The sequence below is a fragment of the Arachis ipaensis genome, chromosome B05 (genome assembly GCF_000816755.2).
Source record: "Arachis ipaensis cultivar K30076 chromosome B05, Araip1.1, whole genome shotgun sequence".
In the NCBI taxonomy this organism is placed as follows: Eukaryota; Viridiplantae; Streptophyta; class Magnoliopsida; order Fabales; family Fabaceae; genus Arachis; species Arachis ipaensis.
Genome location: NC_029789.2, coordinates 51758243 through 51777375, shown reverse-complemented (window position 1 = coordinate 51777375; position 19133 = coordinate 51758243). Strand labels below are relative to the sequence as shown.

The 19133-nt window shown below is 40.1% G+C and overlaps 2 long non-coding RNA genes across 2 annotated transcripts; both read right to left on the bottom strand.

Moving 5' to 3' along the window:
* On the bottom strand, positions 4895-5261 carry LOC107641871. The gene is made up of 3 exons (XR_001620473.2): positions 5176-5261; positions 5044-5094; positions 4895-4969 (listed from the first exon to the last, which is right to left on the bottom strand). It is a non-coding gene; the product is annotated as an uncharacterized LOC107641871 (long non-coding RNA).
* Positions 6206-6935, bottom strand: LOC110272036. Its single transcript, XR_002362968.1, has 2 exons — positions 6433-6935; positions 6206-6358 (listed from the first exon to the last, which is right to left on the bottom strand). It is a non-coding gene; the product is annotated as an uncharacterized LOC110272036 (long non-coding RNA).

Sequence of the window (19133 nt, the reverse complement as noted above, 5' to 3'; positions counted from 1 at the left end):
TTTCTCCCTACGTTAGAGTTCACGTTAGTATAGTTAACGTGACCTTTAACGTAGGCTTGCGAAATCTTCGATAGCATTAGTGACACCTACTTTTTTTGCTAACGCTCCAAAATGCCCCTTTTCCATGTTAGTGCCTCACGTTAATTACATTAACGTGACCACTAATGTGGTGTTGATTGCCATCTCCAACGTTAGTGACAAAGGTGAGTGTCACTAACGTTGGCTCATCATCCCTTTCCTCCACGTTAGCTTCCACGTTAATGTAATTAACGTGGTAACTAACGTTGGCGATTCCTTGCTCCTTCCATGTTAGAGTTTACGTTAACTAAGTTAACGTGGCTCTTAACGTAGCCAATATGGGCTTAATCCAACGTTTGTGATAAAGGTGAGTGTCACTAATGTTGGCATTATCTTCCTCTTCTACGTTAGAGTTCACGTTAACTGAGTTAACGTGACTCTTAACGTAGCCAATTGCCCTTTTGGAGCGTTAGTGGCACTCACTTTTACCACTAACGCTTGGAGCTTCCTTTTCCTCCACGTTAACTACCACGTTAATATAGTTAACGTGGTAATTAACGTGGGCTATGATGGCTTCGAAGATGTTATTGGCGATCACTTTTCTCATTAACGTTGCAAGCTAGCTCCCATTCCACTGAGCAAGGTGAAAATGAAGACAGGTTACTTGGACCAGCACACATATGACAAAGGCAATGAAAGCAAATATTAAATTCTAGTGATTTAAGCTAAAGAGTAACCATTAATCAGGGGCACATTCAGACTTCCAATTTTTTTTAACATCTCCAGGCATATGGGATCAAGTAGCAATACAACCTTTGGTGGTGCCTTCTGGTTATCTATTTGTTGTCATCATGCATAGCTTCTGCGTCCTTCTTCGCCTCCTTGGATGGTGGTGCACTGTTTCTATAGAAGGTTGATTGAATTCCTTCAAAGTTATTGGAAGTTGCTTGTTCCCCAAGCACTTGAGGAATAGTTAGCTTGCATGTATACTTGTAAATTTCTGGACTTAATTTGGTGTGTGAACACCAAACTTAGAATTACACATTCACTCTTGGATTGGTTTGGTGTGCAACACCAAACTTGGCTCCTCACAATACGAGGGAAACTGCTTATATCCTTTATTGAGATGATCATGAAAAGGAAACTACCTTAGGTTGGGTTGCCTCCCAACGAAGCGCTCTTTTAGCGTCGCTAGCTCGACGATTTCTCCATCAGTTGAGATGATATTTCATTTTGGGGCTTTCCCCCATGTTGCCCATGTATTGCTTGAGCCTTTGTCCGTTCACGGGGAACGTCTTCTTTGAACTTTCCTCCATGATTTCTATGTGTCCATACGGCGAGACCTTTGTGACAAGAAAGGGTCCAGACCACCTTAGTTTGAGTTTTCCAGGGAAAATTCTTAATTTGGAATTGTAGAGGAGCACTTGCAGTCCTTTTTTGAAGCTCGTGGGTGCCAGATGGAGGTCATGCCTTCTCTTTGCCTTTTCTTTATAAATCTTGGCATTTTCATAGGCTTGAGATCTGAACTCCTCCATTTCCTGCAGCTGCAAGACCCTCTTTTCACCAGCAGCAACGCTATCAAAATTTAGTAGCTTGAGATCCCAGAGGGCTTTGTGTTCCAGCTCCAATGGTAAATGACAAGCTTTTCCATACACCAGTTGATATGGGAACATCCCGATTGGTGTTTTGAATGCCGTTCTGTATGCCCAAAGAGCATCATCCATCTTCTTCGACCAATCCTTTCTTGATGCTCCTACAGTCTTTTCCAGAATCCTTTTCTAGCTCTCTGTTAGATATCTCAGTTTGCCCACTTGTTTGGTCTTTACTAGTTCTTTGGCATCCTTGAAAAGGGTGGGCCAAAAGAATCCGCTTTGTAACACCTTGGCTGCAGTTCTATCCCCTCCAAAATGGCCTCCATAGCACGAGCCGTGGTAGTTCCACAAGACCTCTCGTCCCTCTTCTTCCGAAACACATCTTCTCAGGATTCCATCTGAACACTTCTTGAAGAGATATGGTTCATCCCATACAAAATACTTTGCGTCATTGATGAGCTTTCTCTTTTGATGTTTGTTGATCTCTGGAGGTAAAGCCCCAGTTGCCTTGAAATTGGCAATGTTTGCAAACCAGGGTGCTTTGTGAACCGTCATTAACTGCTCATCTGGGAAACATTCATTTACACTTGTATCATGTGTTCCACCTTTGTCATGAGGGATCCTGGATAGGTGATTGGCTACCTTGTTCTCACTACAAGAAAAACACCCATTCAGATACACTTGAAAAGTGTAGCCAAAAGTGAAAAAAAATGATGCCTTAGGCTACGGCTACGCTTTCTGGGCTACGGCTACGCTTTCTGGAGTGATTCCTATTCGGCCGTTGCCTATTCTCAAAGGCTACGCTTTTCTGCACCAAGGGCTACGCTTTTGACGTTTAGGAATAGGGTACGCTTTTCAAGTGATGCTATCTAGGATCAAAGGCTACGCTTTTCAGCTTCCATTTTTACTAGAATAGGCTACGCTTTTCAATGCTACTGCATCACTTTTAAAGCGTAGCCACATTATATACCATGGCTACCATTTATAAGTGTAGCCTTAGGTCCTTTTTTTTGTATTCTATAGCTACTGTATATAAGTGTAGCCTTAGGTCCCTTATTGTTTTTTTTTTATTTTCTGCTAGCCAATGTTCTATATCCACTAATTTTTGTTTTTTCAAAATTTCAATAAATTTCGCTTTGGAGATATGAGAGTTAAGAGTTCACCTTAATAATGTCATCCAAATGAATCCAGGAAAACCTGTACAAAAAGAAAGAAAAATAACTTAATTATGGCGCCTTTCTAAAATTAAGACGCAGCCAGGAACCAATCAATAACAGCTAGAAGATGCGGGACATACTATTGTTTTCCAGAGCCTATAGGTCCACCAGCAAGTAATCATTTCCTGATGGACTTTGTTCATCAAACACTTGTGTTTCACTGGTGCCTGAACAGTGAAAAGAAGTGAAAGACATTTTATATCTAAAATCATGCATACTTCTCTATCATTTCAAGTGATTCTAAAGAGTGCACCAAAGCAGTTAACAATCGATAAGCAAGAAAATAATCGACCAATAGAGAAGAAGATTTGGCATATGAACATACCATAGTAACCAACAGCTGTTGCACTAACGAAAACTTTTGGTCGAATATCCTCTGGTGCTTTGTTTATCAATTCTACAACCTTTGCTATTAAATGGATAGGTCAGAGGAAGAATAAGCAATTTCTCGTAAGTAAAACTTGCTTAACTTGATGCACATATATTTGTCAAGAAAATATACATATAAAAAAGGTTCATTTTCAATTTGTACCATCAGGAATCATATGCTTACTTTTGATGTTACTCTAATCCTGCTCTGCTTGATTTCTGTTTTTATCTGCAGAATTCTACTTTAATACTGAAATATTTTGTAAGCAAAAATATATTAGTTTTAATTTCTTTCCAGTTTTTTTTAAATGAAAGAATAAAAACCTTGCAAATTTTTTGGAAAGTGAATTACTTTTCCTGGAGAAGGTTCATGGCCATTCCAAAACACATAGGTTTGAATAACATCCAACCCTCCCTCTTTAGCTTTTTGAATAAGCTCTGGCCACATTTACATGCATTCCCCCCATCAATGAACAATGAGAAGATACAATTAAAAATAATGATTAATAAAAGAAAAACATAATTAAGAAAGAAAGTACCTGAGGTGTGCTTCTGGGGTAGTGTATAGAACCAGAAAACAGAATCTTTCTCTGCCCATTAACAACAATTGCTTTGTGATCATATGTAACAGAAGCTGTCACTGCAGGCTGTGTTTATATAAAAATGGATAGCACTCAAGATATAAGCATAAGCCTTCAAACCTTGTCCCAATTGAAGAATATCTAAGTTCATATTATTCATCTTGAATTATGATTTTTCACAGAATCATTCAGTGGCCAAAGAACTACTGAATTAAAAGAGATTGTCCTAAATGGTGAAGATAAACAAGAAAACAAGAAGAGTACATTTGAAAAGTTGAACTCTCTTACACAAGCCAATCTTGAATTATTACTCCTCCAACTACTACTACTACATGCAGCAGCAACATATAGAACATGATTATGAACAAGAGGGAGAGTTAACTTTTATACTCAATGAAATAGAACACACAGATGCTAATGTTTTGAAACTTTTAAATAATTATTATTTTTTTAATTCATGTAGTAGCATTGATCAGTAGTAGCATACTTCTAAAGTGTGAGTTAACTCTTAATTCATGTGACACACATATCATTGCAAGAAGTCAGAGGAGGAGATATGTGCTCAGTTTTACAGGGGAACAAAGTGAAACAGAACCAATAAACCAACCAAACTAGCAATTAGCAGTTGAATAATTTTCTTTTTCTAACCAAGCATAAATCATCACCTTAGTCATAGCTTCCATGCTTACAAGGTCTAAGTGGAAGTCAAGCAGTCCAGGCGACCTATCAGCTAGAACCTAGAGCCAAAATAGCAAAATGGAAAGAAGGTAAGTGATCAAATGATATATTCCTTTAGTGCAATTGTTATTATACCTTGCAAAGATAGTGCATCAGTGTCATCTTATTGTTAGAAGCACGAGTGTCAGTAAGCTTTAAAAGACTATCCAACTTGAAGTCTTGAATCCAATTGTGGATCCTGCATAAATTAAATAAATAAATAGTAGTCCATAAACTGTAAGTTTACGTTAGACAAGATCTAACAGAATCAAATTAAATTTTAACTGCTGAAAAATTAAGAAGGGCCTGTGATTATCCAAACATAGAAAATTGAGAGAGCTAGAACAATGTCCTAGAGAATGATAAGGACATTAACATTTAAAGGAAAAAGTACATACCTCTAGCTGTTCCTTGATTTAATGTATTACCCAAAAAGAATTTTCTTCATGATCTTCAGCTTGACAGACTTTCGGACCTATTCCCAAGAGAAAATGCATGAGGTCAAAGAAATGCCAATAACACAGTTTGTTAGTTTCATGCACAATGTACCTCTTCACAAGCAGAGTTCACAGCTTTTAAACTCTTCTTAAATTCTGTAACCTGCAAAAAGAAGAAAGCATAACTGAATCAAAAGTTCAATTCCAAAAAACATATAGAAAAATATAGCAAGCACCACCATACCTGAGACAGAAATTGAATCTTGAAAGAGAATACTCTTAACTTTGACTCTACTCGTGGCACCTTCATCAGCTCTAAAAAATAATGAAACATGACCAAATATACAAGGATATGATTATAGAGAAAAGAAAAAACAAAGAAATCTAATACCAAGAACAGAAAATCTAAAACTCCAGCACAAAATCTATAAGACAATCAAGGACAACATCTGAATAACTATCAAGGACAATCTATAACTTTCAAGGACAATCTATAACTTTCTTAGTAACAATCATCTGAATAACTATCAAGGACAACATCATGTACATCATCAAGACACTTCTGAGCAATCTCCATGCACTTCTCAAACAAGTCTTTATATAGATAAACAAAAATCAATAAACTCAAATAAAGCATCAATACCTTTATATAGATATTTTACCTCTTGAGAGTTATAAGCTGATATAGTTAGGTGAGTGTAGTAATTAACTACCACTTTTCAACAAAAACCAGCAACTTCAGCTAATTACTTTCCACTAAGATTACTAGGAACGTAGAACTATATATAATATTAGCTGCTAAATAAGGAGGTTTTGGTGAAATGCACAATAGGATAATACTATTCATTCATATTCATTAGTCAATATCATGTCTTAATCCTTAAACTATTAACTAAAACACAAGATAGAGCCTCCTTAATCTTTTTTACTATTAAGGAGGCAACACAAAACAGAATCATAACAAAATAAAAAGAGCAAGCTGATGCATTAAAGGCTGTGATGTAAAGAAGGAAAGTAATCTGGATTTTAAATATATATATGCCTTTGCCTCAGTCTCTTTCATGTTAAAAGCCTTAGTCAGCTCCAAAATATCTCTAAATAAGACTGATTAAGCATGAAAATGGCAAGTATCAATAGATTATAAACCATGGCAGTTTGTCAAAACATTGAATATCAAAAAGGAAATGGGATTCACAAGTTATAATGCAGTCAGGACATAAAATAAAACAAAAAAAATCAACATAAAACTTAATTAGTGATGATGTCTTGGCATAATTAGAAATCAACCATATATCTTGGCAGCTTCCACGATGATTCTGGGCAGCTCCAGTGATGGTGGAAGACCTTCAGCAGCAGCCAAACAGAAACGTTGGTTTCCACAGCAGTAATGACAGTTACAGTAGCACAAGGAATCCGAACTCAACGAACTCAAGGGCAGAAACAGCTTAGGGCAGTGGACGTTGAATATGATTAGGACGGCAACAAGGCAGTAGCAACTCACCCCCGCTAGTGGCTCCAATCGCAGCAACTCCAAATCGACGGCAGCAGCGGGTTGAACGGCAGCGGCGACGGAAGCTCAGTGACAGTCGTGGCTCCAGCGACAAGCCCTTGTAGCGGTGGCGACAGATCGACGGCTCAGGGTGAGGGAAGCTCGACGGCGCACAGCGATACGAGCACGACAGCGGCTCCTCACAGCTTCTTGGGTGGTGACGGCGACGAGCCTGGCTTCGACGGCAACGATCGTGGGTAGCTCCTCTCGAATCTGTCTCTCTCTCTCTCTCATGTGCGACACGATGGCGGCATTCGACGGCAGGGAAGACGACTTTCCGCAACTCTGAAGGTGGCAATAGCTGCAGCGGCGCTGCGGTGGTGACGGCTGGACAGGCCTTTCCTCTCTTCTCTTCTTCTCCCGATCCCTCTTCTCTCTACAGTGGCTGCTTTTGTTTGTTACATTGAAGGAGAGTGAGGTTGCGGCTGTTAGGGTTTGGAATTGGGGAAATTAGGATTTTCTGAGTTAATTTGGGATTTTGAGATTTAGGGTTAGAAATTAGAGATGTTACAGTGAGTGGTGATGGGGCAGAGTCTTCTCTGGGTTGGGGGTGGCGCGAAGAAGGGAAAAACCAAAGTGGGGTTTTATGTTTTCATTTTATTTGGCTAAGTGTTTGTATGTGTATTATTTGTTAAAAATTGAACAAAAAATTACTAAGAGTTGGATATTTGACCTGAGATACATTAGGCAACACTTTTAAAGCACACCTGAAACCTGACAAATAGGTTACTCTTTGAAAGTGTATTTTTTGGTGTAAAAAGTGAACCCATAGCTTCTAAGATAAGGCTACATTTTATAAATGATATCTATAATACCTAAGGCTACACTTTTCAAGTGATGCCACAAATGTGTTTCCTATTCTCCTACAAAAAGGAAACACGGAGAAAAGCGTAGAATAGGCTACGCTTTTCAAATGTAGCCTAAAAAAAGTGTGGCTGAATGGGTGTTTTTTTTGTAGTGTCTCCACTCCTTTCTTGTCTCTAATCTCAATATTGAATTCCTGCAACAATAAGATCCACCTTATCAGTCTTGGTTTTGACTCCTGCTTGGCAAATAAGTATTTAAGTGCTGTGTGGTCTGTGAAAACAATCACTTTGGCACCAATGAAGTATGATCTAAACTTGTCAAATGCAAAAACTATTGCCAGCAACTCATTTTCAGTGGTGGTGTAATTTCTTCGAGTGTCATTGAGGACTTTGCTAGTATAGTATATCACATGGACTAAGTTATCTTTCCTCTGCCCTAACACTGCCCCTACTGCAAAATCAGATGCATCACACATCAGTTCAAATGGTAAGTTCCAATCAGGTGGGGAAATGATAGGGGCATAGCTAGCCTCTTTTTCAAGTTTTCAGGGTAATGATCTTTTCTTGTAGCTTCATTGAGTTTTCTGTAGTCTATGCACATCTGCCATCCTGTGACGGTCCTTGTAGGGATTAGTTCGTTCTTCTCACTGGGGACTACAGTGATTCCTCCTTTTTTTGGGACAACTTGCACGGGGCTGACCCATGGGCTGTCAGAGATCGGGTAGATTACCCCTCCCTGCCATAACTTCATAACTTCCTTCTGTACCACTTCCTTCATGACTGGATTCAGCCTCCTTTGGTATTGAATGGATGGTTTGGCATCATCTTCCAACAGTATCTTATGCATGCATATGGCCGAACCGATTCCTTTCAGATCAGCGAGGGTCCATCCAATGGCATCCTTATGCTTTTGCAATACTTGGAGTAATTCATCCTCTTGATCTCGGCTGAGGGATGAATTTATAATCACTGGGTAACTTTCACTCTCTCCTAAGTATGCATATTTGAGAGTGGGTGGCAGAGCTTTGAGTTCAAGTTTGGGTGCTTCTATCTTTTCATTCTCTTCCTTTGGTGCACCCTGTATATGAATCTCTGCTGTTGCAGCCTCTTTGCTAGACGTTGATTCCTCCTCTGTTAACCCTTCAAGTTCTTCTTCTTCAAAAATCTCCTGTACTGCATCGTCCAGTGAATCCAACCTCATACATTCTCCCAATGGTTCTTGTGGGTAGTTCATGGTCTTGAACACATTGATCATCATTGTTTCATTGTGTAGTCTAAGGGTAAGTTCACCCTTTTGGACATCGATGATAGCTCCGGCAGTAGCTAAGAATGGTCTCCCTAATATGATAGAAGCCTTAGCACCTTCCTTCATGTCCAACACTACAAAGTCTGCTGGGAAGATAAAGTCTCCTACCTTTACTAGCAAGTCTTCCACTATGCCGTGAGAAAACTTGAATGATCGGTCTGCCAATTGTAAGGCCATTTTTGTTGGTTTGGCCTCCTCAATCTTTATTTTTCTCATCATAGCTACAGACATCAGATTTATGCTGGCTCCTAAATCACATAGAGCCTTTTCCACTGTTATTTCTCCTATAATACAAGGAATCTGGAAGCTCCCAGGATCCTTCAATTTCTGAGGCAATTTATGCTGAATGATGGCACTACATTCTTCGGTTAGTATCACAGTATCGTTGTTCTTCCAGCTTCTCTTCTTGGTCATCAACTCCTTCAAGAACTTGGCATAGAGCGGCATTTGCTCTATTACTTCAGCAAAGGGTATGTTAATCTGTAGTTTCTTGAAGATTTCTAAAACTATCTTGGATTTCCTTACATATGCCTTCAAGTAGAGTCTCAATCCTTGATAGTCTTTCTTCCGATGATGGTGAGTTAAGATTGGAGGGATGAGAAGGGCCATTTTGGCTTTGGTATGGATGTTGAGGTATGTTGTTAGGTGGGTGCTGATATGATCTCTCTGTGGAATGTTGGTGAGCTGCATTGTTGTTGGGGTTGTGACATCTCTGATCTTGGCCTTGATCTTGTTGGTTTCCCCACCCAAAGTTTGGGTGGTTCCTCCAACCAGGATTATAGGTTTTGGAGAATGGGTCATGGTTCTGCCTAGGTGGATTTCCAATGTAGTTGGCTTGTTCCTGATCACCCTCTGCTTCTTCATTCACTCCTTCTTGAGCTACTGTTGAGGTGGTGATTACTGCTACTTGATTTCTCTCCATCTTCTTGGTAAGGTTAGCCAGCTGCTTGGTAATCAGCTTATTCTGGGCCAGCAGTGCATCCGTGTTGTTCAGCTCCATCACTCTTCTATTGTTGCCTCTTTCAAAAGCATAGAAGTAGTCATTCTCAGCTACAGTTTCAATGACATCTATGGCTTCTTCAATGGTCTTCTTCTTGTTCAGAGATCCCCCGGATGAGTGGTCTACTGCCTTCTTTGATTCATAGGAAAGACCTTCATAGAAAATGTGTAACTGCATCCATTTATTGAACATATCTGGCGGGCACCTTCTTGTCAAGTCCTTAAACATCTCCCATGCTTCATATAGAGTCTCACCATCTTGCTGCCTGAATGTTTGTACCTCAGCTCTCAACCTGTTGATTCTTTGAGGAGGATAGAATCTTGCCAAGAATTTATTCACCACATCTTCTCAGGCTGTTAAACTCTCCTTTGGGAAGGATTCCAGCCATTTAGATGCTTTGTCCTTGAGTGAGAAGGGAAACAAAAGCAGTCTGTAGGTATCAGGATGAACACCATTATACTTCACAGTATCACATATCCTCAGGAATGTGGTTAGATATTGATTGGGGTCTTCTTGAATGCTCCCTCCGAATGAACAGTTGTTCTGAACAAGGGTGATGAGCTGTGGCTTTAGTTCAAAGTTGTTGGCATGTATGGTTGGCTTTTGGATGCTACTTCCACAGTTTCTTGGGTTTAGATTGATGTAAGATCCCAGAACTCTTCTCTCTTGCCCAGCATGATGCACTGGGCCTTCTCTGCCATGGTTGTGAGCCTCTTCTTCATGATGGTTTTCCATATTCTCATCCATGTCTGGTTCAAAGTACTCTTCCTCTTCCTCAGCACCAACAACTCTCTTTCCTCTTGCTTCCTTCCTTAATCTAAGGAAAGTCCTCTCAGGTTCAGAATCGAAAGAAGTTGAAGCCCCACTTCTTCTACCTGTCATACAACCAATAAGGCCAAGCAAGAAAGATAGATGCAGATAGTATTCTTTGTAGAAATGCCGTTAGTGTGAGTGATGCAATATATCAAACAGTTAGTGGGTCAATTAAATGGCGGGAAAGTAAATGGCAGAAAATGTAAATGTTGGAAATAAAGAGCTGAATATAAATGACGGAAAGTAAATTACAGAATCTTAAATGGGGAATGGGGAATTTAGCATGAAAGTAAATGGCAGAAAATAAAGAGAATGGGTAAGTCAGAAATGGGGGATTCATTGGGCTTAGGAGATGTTGCATTCTCCGAATCAAGTTCATTTTCATCTCTTCCTCAATCAATGCATTCATTGATCTCCTTGGCAATCTTAAGTGATTGAATTCCAATTCCTTGGTAATTTAATCTCTCAAATCTTGATCAATAGCCAATTTCTTGGTCTAATTGCTCATGAGAAGAGATGAAGTATGGTCACTGATTGTACCACATGTATTTCCAAATCAAAGTATTGGGAGAATTATATGTCACCATATCCTCCCAACCCCCAATTTGGTCAAACATGAGAAAGCATTTCTAGCATGATCCCTTCATTCCTCTTCCATGGTTCCGAAGAGATCCAAGTATGAATAGCTTCTTTTCCAAGACAACTACCCAATTGGATGAAGATTGAAAGCTTTCTAGTAAAATCAAGAGAAAAGAAAGAAGAAGAATAATGAAAACTATTATTGATCCATAAAATTACAACAGAGCACCCTAACCCAATGAAAGGAGTTTAGTTGTTCATGGCTCTGGGAATGAAAAACAAAGATAGAGAATGCATTCTGAAAGTAAAACTAGAAGTTGCAGAGAAAGTAAAATTATACAGAGAGTAGTACTCTCAATCCCAAAAGCTATTCTTTAGTTCAAAACTACTCCTATTTATACTACTCTTCTGATCTTCTACTTGGCTCTTCAAGTCTTGGATATGGGCCTTTGGATCTTGAGTTGAAGCAGTTATCATCTTTAGTGGGCTCAGCTTCACTTGCAGAGAAAGTGTGCAGTAGGCATGGACTTTAGTGACAATCACCTTTTTCACTAACGTTCCTAACCCAAAATGGTCCACGTTAATTCAACGTTAGTGGCACTAACATGACCACTAATGTTGCCTCTTGGCCCTTCGCAAACGTTACTGGGGTTTACCTTTCCCAATAACATTGAGAGTACCCCTTTCTCCCTACGTTAGAGTTCACGTTAGTATAGTTAACATGACCTTTAACGTAGGCTTGCCAAATCTTCGAGAGCATTAGTGACACCTACCTTTTTCACTAACGCTCCAAAACGCCCCTTTCCCACGTTAGTGCCTCACGTTAATTTAATTAACGTGGCCACTAACGTGATGGTGATTGCCATCTCCAACGTTAGTGACAAAGGTGAGTGTCACTAACGGGAATGAATCATTATTGTGGAAGTCATGTCCTTGGTTTTATGGGGTTTCATGCATAGCAACTTAAGTTCATTCCTTTACTGGCTTTCAGACCTTTATCATGCCTTGGAATACTCACTTGATTGCACCTTTTGAGACTTTTATTTATTGATCCCTTTGTTTTTTTAAAGGTTTATCGCATCCTTAGGCTAAGTGTTCTGTGAGGGGTCGACTCTTTGAAATAAGCTTTCAGCCAACACTCCCGAACTAGTTGGTTCAAGGTGCTAGGTGTTGAAACACCCCTAAGGACTTATTCCCTCAAGTCTCTCTCCCCCATACATGCACACCACAGGCACATGGTTTGTTATTTTCATTCCTTGAGGCCTTGGTGTCCAGCACCTCTTTGGGTTACTAAATGTTCTGTAGCATGGTTGCTCTTGATAGTGGATTTTCAGTTGATAATCCCGGGTTAGTTAACCCAAGTTACCAAGTGATGAAGCACTCTTAAGAACTTATTCATCCAAGCAGATCCTTGGTACAAGAGCACCACAGACACATCCCTCAAGATTCAAGCCCTTGGTGCCTCAGAATTGAAAATCCTAAACTACCATGGAAGCATGTTCTATTTCATACATGATTTTCCTTATTTAAAGCTTTGAAAAAGATGGAACAAAGAGGGAACTCCACCACCTTTTACTCATGGGAGTGCTCATGCTCTCCCTCTTGTTTGTCCTCTTTGTGTCGACTTGTATTTTCTCGTATCTGTGCTAGTCTGGCTTTCTTCCATTCTTCAAGTGCCGTCCTTACTGATTCATGACTCTTTTCTACCCTCTCTCTTTCTTCTCGCGCTAATTCATCCTTTACTTCTTCGTATATTGCGATTCCCGGGTGCAGTACAGGCAGTTGTCCAACTAAGTACCCGAGCCTGGCTTGAGTGTTTACATGATGTCCAGTCTCGTTCATGTAAACTCCCTCTGCGAACGCTCTGTATTCGTCAAAGAGTTCTGCTTGTTCCAATTGTTTCCGATGCATTTGATGTATGTGTGCACCTAGATGTGCTTGGATGTTGATTAGCTTTTGGATGGCTTCTTGTTGTTGATATTGCATTTGCTCTATCATGTGGAAGGATTCATACCAATGTTTCCCGTGTTCCAGTTGCTGCTCCATGATTTGCTTTTGCCATTTCCCCTGTTGATTCATCCATCCAGAAAGTAATTCTTCTTGACGGCTTACCAATTGTAATTGCAACTCTTTCTGTGCCCCTTGATTTTCCAAGTATTGTTTAGATAAGCCATCAATGGCTTCCTGTAGTTGGTGCATGTCTAAAGAGGCTTGCTCCTCTAAGTTTTGTCTTTCTACTACTTGATTGGCTGGCCTCTTTCTTGGCTTTCGTTGAGGTAAGGGAGATGCAACAGCATGCATCCGTCGAACAGTAATTGGGATACCCACTTTTATGCACTCGGGGTCCTCATCCTTGAACACCACCCCAGCCATGTCACACAGACGAAAAATAGTGCTAGGGTAGCCTATCCTTCCTCCAGAATCGCTCTTTTCAGCCATCTTCCTAATACCTTGGGCTATCAGTTCATGGACCTTGATCTCTCCCCCTTTAAGTATACATTGCACCATTGTTGCTCTCTTAAGATTCACCTCTGAGTTATTCCTGGCAGGAAGGATGGATCTCCTCACAATTTCAAACCACCTCTTTGCTTCAGGGGTGAGGTCCCCTCTCTTGATGAACTCCTAAGGATCCTAAGGATCTCGTACCCAATCAGCTCCTTGCACGCAAATATCTTGCTCAATCTGGTCATGATTGGGGCTGCCATCTATTCTGGAGTGATAGCTTTCTTCTGCAAATGGTATGGCCCGTAGCTTTAACGCCCTCATCATGCTCATCGGGCTGAAGTCCACAGTTACCCCTCTCACGAAGCTTATATAGGAGTCATCTGTCTTATCATACCAGACTGCATTTGCATAAAATTCTCTTACAATATTTGCATTTACTTTTAGGACTGGATCAGTAAGGAGCTCCCATCTCCTCTTTTCCAAATTCTCTGTGATTTCGGGGCACTCAATTTTTCTGACTTGAAAGCCTAGCTCATATATGATCTCCTTATCAACCATCCACCCATATTGCAATGCATGGTGAAAGGTTCTGAATTTCTTCTCATCGAAAGGGCGTTGCTCCATAGGCTCCTTCCATTTTCTTCTCTTAGAGCTTGATGATGCCATAAGTGATTTTTGATATGTGAAGATGTAAAGGGTGTGGATAATGGGCTTCGGCCGGTTAAGATAGGGTGTAGTGAAGGGAGTGAGTGAGAGTGTTTTTGATGGGGTAAGAGGTATTGGGTTCCGAAAGTTAGAAGTACAAAGAATGAGAATTTGGGATGTGGAAGGGTTATGGAATAAGAACCACTTTATATAGGGAGATGGTGAGTGAATGAAAGGTGTGGATTGATGGAGTGGTTGTGTGATGAACGGATGGGTTTCAGCATAGGATGAGCACAAGGATCATCAACTTTATGAAGGGGGGTTGGTTCGATTTCCAAGCGTGTCACTCTTCCAATGTTGCATGGCAACATTTCCCAATGCATCCCCCGTGAAAACACGTGTATAGTACTCTCCTTTTGTGGTGGCCGAATCCTCCTTGTTCAATTGTCCAATCAATTCTTTCCAATCCTCCTCTCATTTCTCCTTCGGGATAAAAGAACAAAATTAATAAGATTGAAAGTTGGCGGCAAATATTGGAAAAGTGGGATAACTACTTTTCAAAAAGAAAAAAAAAACAAAAAATTTTTTGTTTGTTTTTGTTTTTAACTAACTAAGTGCTATTCATGAATGCAAACCAACTGACTAATTATTTGCCCATATATGCAACATTGGTGACACCAAACTTAGTTTGTGGTCATGTGGTGTAAAAAGAATTGTTCAAGGTGCTAAGAGTGACATGCTATGAGTTGCATTCATGTTCTCTTATTGTGCCTTGAAAACCAAACTTGTTCTTCGATATGTGTTGCATAAAAGGATTCATTCAAGGATATGTCAAAGCTAATTTGGAATTCCTGAACCTTGCATTATTAATTACTTTAAAAGCATATAAAACATGGGTTGCCTCCCATGAAGCGCTTCTTTAGCGTCACTAGCTTGACGTTCTGCCCTTTGTCAGGGTAGTTGGTAATGCTTCAGATCTTTCCCTCTTGTAGTAAACCTATATCCATTGGCTTCATCAAGGATCTCTACATGTTCTAGGGAGAGAACTTTGTTGATGGTGAAAACCTTAGGTAGCTGAGACGGGATGGTGGGGAGATGAGGTGGGATATCTAGGAAGTAAGCTGAGATCACTTTATCCCCTGGAGAGAAATCCTCTATAGGGATCTTCTTGTTTCTCCACCTCCTTGGTGCCTTCTTCTTTGTTCCTTTTGATGTTGCCCCACTCTTTGTGACTTCTTATTTCAAGGAAATTTTGTTGCTGGTCTCATATGACTCTGGTGGTTTAGGTTCCTCCTGATCTTCCTTGGGCTGTGACAACTGCCGATTATCTTGTTCATCAACCAAAGGGGTTCCCAGGTGTACAGCTTATGCTTCAATGCTTGTTTCTTCCACCAGTGCTTTGTCGTGCTCTCCCCTTGGTTCCTTGCTTTTCTGATCTGCTTCTTGTGAGGGTTTGAAGACATTGAATGCGAGTTGTTCGTCATGTATCCTCAATATTAGCTCTCCTCGCTCCACATCTATGAGCGCTCTGGCTGTAGCTAGGAATGGTCTTCCCAATATGATTGGGTGAAGGTGACTCTCTTCCATTTCTACTATGACAAAGTCTGTGGAAAGGAAATAGTTCCCAACCTTCACTAACACATTTTCCACCACTCCTACTGCTTGTTTTTGAGTTTTGTCAGCCAGCCTGATGACTACATCTGTGGGCATTAGCTCATTGATCTGCAGCTTCTTCATAAGGGATAAAGGCATTAAGTTGATACTTCTTCCCAGATCACAGAATCCCTTATCAAACATTGTTTCTCCTATGACACAGGGGATGTGAAAACTCCCTGGGTCCTTCTTTTTTGTAGGCATCTCTGGTTGAATGAGAGCACTGCACTCCTTATTCATCACTATTGTTTGCCCTCCTTTGAGTGAGCTTTTCCTGGTCAGCAACTCCTTCATATACTTAATGTATGGGGGCATTTATTGGAGGGCCTTGATGAATGGTATGTTTATATGGAGAGATACAAACATGTCAAGAATCCTTGAGTATATTCTCTTTTCTACACCACCCTTGAGTCTTTGGGGAAAAGGTGCATAGAGTCTCAGCAGCTCCTTCTGTGAAATTTTGGTTTCTTGGTGATCCTCTTCTTGTTTCTCTACTGATGTATCTCCAGGTTTTTCTAATAGTTTGTTCGGCTCTTCCTCATTCCCTTTATCACTTATAGTGACCATCTTGCAATCTTCCCATCTGACCTTCTTTGCTTCACCTCTCGGGTTCTTCTCTGTGTCACTTGGGAAGCTATCAGTAGGTTTGGGAATCTTCTCAGAGAGGTATTCCACTTGAAATTCTAGCCTCTTGATGGTGTCTCCCTGGTTCTTGATATTGGCTCGCACCTCCACCTTGAACACTTTGTTATCTTGGATTTCCTTACATATGATTTCAAGTAGAGTCTCAATCCTTGATAGTCTTTCTTCTGATGATGGTGAGTTGAGATTGGAGGGATGAGAAGGGCCATTTTGGCTTTGGTATGGATGTTGAGGTGTGTTGTTAGGTGGGTACTGATATGATCTCTGGGTAGAATGTTGGTGAGCTGCATTGTTGTTGGGGTTGTGGCGTCTCTAATCTTGGCCTAGGTCTTGTTGATTTCCCCACCCAAAGTTTGGGTAATTCCTCCAACCAAGGTTGTAGGTCTTGGAGTATGGATCATGGTTTTGCCTAGGTGAATTCCCAATGTAGTTGGCTTGCTCTCTTTCTTCTTTCTTGTCCAGCATGATGCACTGGACCTTCTCTGCCATGGTTGTGAGCCTCTTCTTCATGATGGTTCTCTATATTCTCATCCATGTCTGGTTCAAAGTACTCTTCCTCTTCCTCAGCACTAATGACTCTCTTTTCTCTTGCTTCCCTCCTCAATCTAAGGAAGGTCCTCTCAGGTTCAGAATCAAAGGAAGTTGAAGCCCTGCTTCTTCTACCTGTCATACAACCCACAAGTCACAAGTAAGAAAGATAGATGCAGACAGTATTCTCTGCAGAAATGATGTTAGTGTGAGTGATGCAATATATCAAACAGTTAGTGGGTCAGTGAACTAAATAGTAAAAAAAATGCAGATAACACCACAAACGGGTAAGGGGTAAAGGGAAGGAAATAACTAAGACTGAAAGTAAATTACTCAAATGAAATTAAATGAAACAAAAGAAAAAAAAATGCTCAATCTAGTTATCCAACAATTTAATCATTGTTGATGCAAAATCAATCCCCGGCAACGGCGCCATAAACTTGATGCACGAAAACTTGTCTCTTAACAGATTTCCCTCGGCAAGTATACCGAATTGTCGTCAAGTAAAAACTCACAATAGAGTGAGGTCGAATCCCACAGGGATTGATTGGTCAAGCAACTTTAATTGGAGGAATGTTCTAGTTGAGCTAAGCAGAATTTGATTTGAGAATTTCAGGAAATTAAATGGCGGGAAAGTAAATGGCAGAAAATGTAAATGCTGGAAATAAAGAGCTGAATATAAATGACGGAAAGTAAATTGCAGAATCTTAAATAGGGAATGGGGAATTTAGCATGAAAGTAAATGGCAGAAAGTAAAGAGAATGGGTAAGATCAGAAATGTGGGATTCATTGGGCTTAGGAGATGTTACATTCTCCGGATCAACTTCATTTTCATCTCTTCCTCAATCAATGCATTCATTGATCTCCTTGGCAATCTTAAGTGATTGAATTCCAATTCCTTGGTAATTCAATCTCTCAAATCTGGATCAATAGCCAATTCCTTGGTCTAATTGCTCATGAGAAGAGATGAAGTATGGTCACTGATTGTACCACATGTATTTCCAAATCAAAGTATTGGGAGAATTATATGTCACTATATCCGCCTAACCCCCAATTTGGTCCAAAATGAGAAAGCATTTCTAGCATGATCTCTTCATTCCTCTTCCAAGGTTCCGAAGAGATCCAAGTATGAATAGCTTCTTTTCCAAGACAACTACCCAACTGGATGAAGATTGAAAGCATTCTAGTAAAATCAAGAGAAAAGAAAGAAGAAGAATAATGAAAACTATTATTGATCCATCAAATTACAACAGAGCTCCCTAACCCAATGAAAGGGGTTTAGTTGTTCATGGCTCTGGGAATGGAAAACAAAGATGGAGAATGCATTCTAAAAGTAAAACTAGAAGTCACAGAGAAAGTAAAATTATACAAAGAGTAGTTCTCTCAATCCAAAAGCTCCTCTCTAGTTCAAAACTACTCCAATTTATACTACTCCTCTGATCTTCTAGTTGGCTCTTCAAGTCTTGGATATGGGCCTTTGGATCTTGAGTTGAAGCAGTTATCATCTTTAGTGGGCTCAGCTTCACTTGCAGAGAAAGTGTGCAGTAGGCATGGACTTTAGCTTATTGTCGAGAACGTTAGTGACAATCACCTTTTTCACTAATGTTCCTAACCCAAAATGGTCCACGTTAACTTCAACGTTAGTGGCACTAACATGACCAATAACGTTGCCTCTTGGCCCTTCGCAAACGTTACAGGGGTTTACCTTTCCCAATAACGTTGAGAGTACCCCTTTCTCCCTACGTTAGAGTTCACGTTAGTATAGTTAACGTGACCTTTAACGTAGGCTTGCCAAATCTTCGAGAGCGTTAGTGACACATACCTTTTTCACTAACGCTCCAAAATGCCCCTTTCCCATGTTAGTGCCTCACGTTAATTACATTAACGTGACCACTAACATTGTGTTGATTTCCATCTCCAATGCTAGTGACAAAGGTGAATGATGAGCGGATATTTTATACGCTTTTTGGGGTTAATTTCATATAGTTTTTAGTATGTTTTAGTTAGTTTTTAGTTTATTTTCGTTAGTTTCTAGGCAAAATTAATATTTCTGTACTTTACTATGAGTTTGTGTGTTTTTCTATAATTTCAGGTAATTTCTGGCTGAAATTGAGGGAGCTGAGCAAAAATCTGATTCAGGCTGAAAAAGGACTGCTGATGCTGTTGGATCCTGACCTCTCTGCACTCGGAATGGAATTTCTGGAGCTACAGGAGTCCAATTGACGCGCTTCCAATT